The sequence below is a fragment of the Tupaia chinensis genome, unplaced genomic scaffold, assembly GCF_000334495.1.
Source record: "Tupaia chinensis unplaced genomic scaffold, TupChi_1.0 Scaffold000496_1, whole genome shotgun sequence".
Lineage (NCBI taxonomy): Eukaryota > Metazoa > Chordata > Mammalia > Scandentia > Tupaiidae > Tupaia > Tupaia belangeri.
In genome coordinates, this window is record NW_006160008.1 from 307,083 (window position 1) to 311,897 (window position 4,815).

A 4,815-nucleotide genomic window follows, 5' to 3' on the forward strand; every position below is an offset into this window, starting at 1 on the left:
GGGTTTTGAGCACGTACGCACACGTGCCTGGAGTGTTTGTCAAGCCACTTGGTCAGAACTTCAAGCAGAGAGTGGGTCATGTGGGATTCAGCCCCTTAACTATCATTCCACCTGCTGACCCAAGCTCTGGCTCTTTTTAGTTGTGTGGCCTTCACATCTCTGGGCCTCAGATTCTTCTGTAAATTAGAGACGGTAGTAAGAGAGAGCTGTGAGGGTTAGAATTAATGGGAGTACTTAGTAATCTCACTTAGCAGTTAGGTGTATTTGGATAGGTTATTAGACCTTTCCAGACATGTTTATTCACCTGTGAAATGAGAATGTTGATATTCTATTAACCCGTTTCCACAAATTCTCTCCCAATGTGCTCATCTTCCAGTTTTCCTGATTTTTGCTCATGGTACCCTGTGATCCTGTGAATGCAAAGCCCTGTAGTAACCAATGGTGGTTCCTTTCTCCTTTCTCACTGCATTTCATTCGTTGTCCTCTTTGTTTTAGTTTCAAAATACATTTAGAAAACTACCGCTATTCTTTTAGTGTCTTTGGCCATAGGCTACGTGTGCCTGCCCGAGAGGCAGAGGCTGTGAGAGGAAAAGTGGGAAATTACCCCGAGGGAGGGTGGCCTCTGTAGCCCCTCTCCATCCTCCGGGACTCTGGGCATGCACGCACACATGCTGGTGTGATTCCTCTGTAGCCCCTCTCCATCCTCCGGGACTCTGGGCATGCACGCACACATGCTGGTGTGATTTTCAAGCCTCCAGGTCTGGGACGTAGACCGTGATTAGCCATGTGGGGGTCCAGCGCCTTAACCAGTGTCACCTACTGGCCCCGAATGCTGCTACTTTTTACCACCATCTCTCTCATGCCTGGGTCCACTCTTGCTCCTCCAGGGTTTCTTCTCCACGTGTTGGTCGGGGCAATCTGTTCACAACCTTCTAGGACTTCCCATTATACGCTCGAGTGAAATCTGAGCGTCTTCTGTGGCCCACCTGGGCCCTGTCTACCTTTCAGCCTCATACCTGACCATTCTGTGCTCACTCTGCCGTAGCCACCATGGTCGTGCTGTACTTGAGATCCGCCGAGCTCATTTCCATCTCGGCAGGTCCTCTGCACATGCTGTTCTTTCTGCGTGGCACACTTCCTACAGATTTACCCATGGCTGGCTTGGGTCCCATCATCTATGTCTCTGCTCAAGTGTTGTCTCTTTAAGGAGGTCTTTTTAAAGAAAAATCTTTTTTTTGTTCTTGATAAAGCATGTGTGTGCATGAGAGAGAGAGAGAGAGAGAGCGATGAGCACCTCTGCAGGGTCTGGTCACGTCACTATCCCCCTCATCTAGCGCCCAGCCCATCGGCTCCTGGGCATTCGGTGTATCCCCGCTATGTTTTGGCCGGCTGTGGGGACTGCCGTCACCAGGAGGGGTGCAACTTCCCTGGAGCAGTGCAGTACTGCACCACAGAACTGGCCCCAGGAACTCTGACCACCATTTATAAAATACCGATTCTTCCTTCCATTTCTCCTTGCCCTTTTATTCTGCATTACTTTCTACGTAGTTCTTTCTCTCTCTCTCTCTTTTTTTTTGGGGGGGAGGGAGAGGTTTTTGCTATAGGTCACATGCATTTGCCAGAAAGACAAGAGAGAGAGAGACAGACAAAAAGCGAGAAATCACCCCCCAGGGGGGATGGCCACGCCGCAATCCCTTCTCCTCCATTCTCCTCTCAGGATCTTGGGCACGCACGCACACGCGCCTGATGGGAGTTTAAGCCACTGGGTCTGACACTCAAACCGTGGTTGACTACATGGGAGTCCAGCGACATAGCCGACTGCTGGTCCCATCTCTTCATAGTTCTCATGGCTCTTTGAAGTGTTGTTTGTTTCCTTGTTGGGCTCAGTCTCGCCCTGTAGAGTGAAAGCCTTATGAGAGTTGGGCTTTGTTTTACCTAGAACAGTGCCAGGTCATACATATTTGCTAATCACTGAATGAATAGAAAGGGGTTTTGTGAGAATTGAATGAGAAAAAGGAACTTAGCATATTAACCAGAGCACATAAATAAGCACTCAATACGTGTTAGTCTAAGTAAGATCAATAGTAAGTTGTAATATGTTCTGAAATATAAGGGGAGATATATTTGTGCTGAATCGCATCTTTTCTTTCTTCCTTTTCCCCCTGTTTTGCTGTGGGCCCACAGGCCATCTGCTGCAGCCTGTCTTTCCTGTCAGAGTTTAATCATCTTTCTCCTATTTTGGCCCAGACGTCCCTGCCCACCCCAGATGGAGAAGGATTTGGAGTGTTCTGTCTCATTCTGGGCTCTGGTGGGAGATCTTGCCTCTGTCCCTCCTGTCAACTGACACCCCTGCCCCCTCTGTTTCTGCTTAGTCCACTGTCCGTTCTCCACACGGCAGCTGGAATCGTCTCCTCTACAGTAAATCAAAGCGTGTCCCTCCTCCCACCTTCAAACCCTCCAGTGGCTTACCTTTAGCCGGAAAATAAAATCCCATACTCCATTCCACTGCCAAAGCCCTAAAGGGCATCTTCCCAGTGGCAGCTTCCTCTTGCCAAATCACATTTCAACTCATTTCTGCTTTGAGACCCTCCCCTGTCGCACCTGGGGTGCACGTCACCTAGATCTTCCCCAGCCTGTGCCCTCGGCAGGCGGGCATTTCCTGCCTGCCCTTCTGAGTAGCCTCCCCCTGCCCTCACTCCCTCGCAGGCCTATTATATAAAACTTGCCATCTTCCTCATTCTGTTCTAGGGACTTACTGTGAATTAACTCCTTGCTCCTCACCATAGGTCTATGAGGTAAGGCCTCATTCTCCCCATTTTACAGATGAGGTCTGGGAGCATGGAGTAATGCACCAGGTCGAGCCGAGTGTGGTGAAGGTGTGCTTTCATACTCAGGAGGCAGCCTGACCCTGAATCTCCTGCACAGCTCATTGGCATCTTACTGGGTTCCTGCCATTGATCTCGATTGATAAGTATTCCTGTTTATTTTCTTAATTTCTTATGGTTTCCTCCTAAGAGATGGGAGCTTTCACATCTGTCCCTCTTGTATCCCCAGCACTAGGATGGTGCTTCCCACACAGACGGTGCTTGAAAAAATGTTCCGTTGTATGCGTGTGACCTCTGAGGACAGCCTCTCCTCCCTGTGTCCATGATGCTTGGTGGAGCCCTCCTCATGCTTTCCAGCTCATTCCACACAGTGTCCCCACTTCCCCTGCCCCAGACTGGGCTCCTCCAGCAGCGGCTGCATGATTCCCAGTGATTCTCTAGGCCCGGCTCGGTGCCCGGCACAGAGTGAGCCTGAGAAATGCGTAATGAGCCCAGGGCCTCCATATACTACTTTTAGAGATGAACAATTTAGTATTCTTGTCAGGAAAGTGTAGGTTTGGGGATAGACGCCCTTTTCTCTAAAGGACCTATTGCAGCATCTTTAAAAAAAATTTTTTTTCCCATAGGTTTTTGCCATTGGGTACACCCACTCACCAGAGAAAGACAGAAAGAGGGAAGCTGAGATATTACCCTCCAGGGGAGATGGCCATGCCACAATTCCTTCTCCTCTGTTCTCCTGGAATTTTGGGCATGCATGCACATGATCCTGGAGTGACTTTCACGCCACCAGGTCTGGGACTCAAATCATGGTCAACCCTGATTCAGCACCTTAACCACCATGCTACCATGGCCCCATTGTAGCATCTTTTTAATTTGAAGGCAGAACAGCCTATGGGTAATGGAAGAACTAGCTGCTCATTATTGCTAATAGCTAACATTAGCACAGCGACTTATAGTGACAAAGTCCTTAATTTCATGCGAGTCTTGTGACTTGATAATTTAATATCAGTTTTACAGACGGTGAAATGAGGCTCAGCGAGGCAAGGTCCCTAGCTCAAGGTCACACAGCTAATGAGACAGAGCTAGGATTTCATTGTTTTCTCATTCAACCAACATTCATGGGACGGTACAGAGAATCTCTGTGCCTGGTGGGAGAGAGCCAGGTGTGGAGGATGCAGCAGGGAGCAACGGACGTAGATCTTGCATGAGCGTGGGGGAAGTAGAAAATGTGCAAATGCACACAGAGACGTGAGAAGCAGGGGAAGATACCACAGCAGCCAGGGCTGGGTGCTGACGAACGATTTGCAGTGGAGTGCTTTCAGAGTGGGGGTTGAGGGAGACCTCTGTGGGAGGTGACATCTGAGCTGAGACTTGGAAGATGAGAGGCGACCTGGGGACAGAACACTGGCAGAGGGAGCAGGCCCTCTCTGTTCTCATAGTGGCCTTCCGAGGAGGGAAGAATGAGTCTTTGTGTGCTGGGCCTGGAAGGGATCATCTTAGCATCAGTCTGGTCCAACCTTCTGTCCAGAAAGACGCTTGTAACCTGGCCTTTTGGTTGCCTCTTCACCTCTGCTTGGATGGGCTTGATCCTGGGAACTCATCCCTCACTGATACTACTGTGTCCTCGATGGGCTTCTTCTTGGTGCAGTCCCAGTTCCTTTGTGTAGTTCTTGGGTCACCATGAGCCCTAGAAGGCCTGTGACACCCCCTACATTCTGCTTCATCAGAATCCTAACCAGACCGTGCCTCTGGGATTGCTCAATTCTTGCCTCCCTGGGGCTGGTAACAATGTCACCAGGGCCTCTTATTCCCTGTTGGGTTTCTGACTGCCTCTTGCACTCAGACAAGTGCTCTCTCCTCTACCTTCTGTGTCACATCCGGACACCTCCATCTCGCAGAGCCTGCTCTTGGCAGGGCGGATGAGCTATTCCCAGCTGCTGGCTGGGGCATCTCCTTGGAGCTGGCTTGCCTACACCTTTTCAGTGTCTAG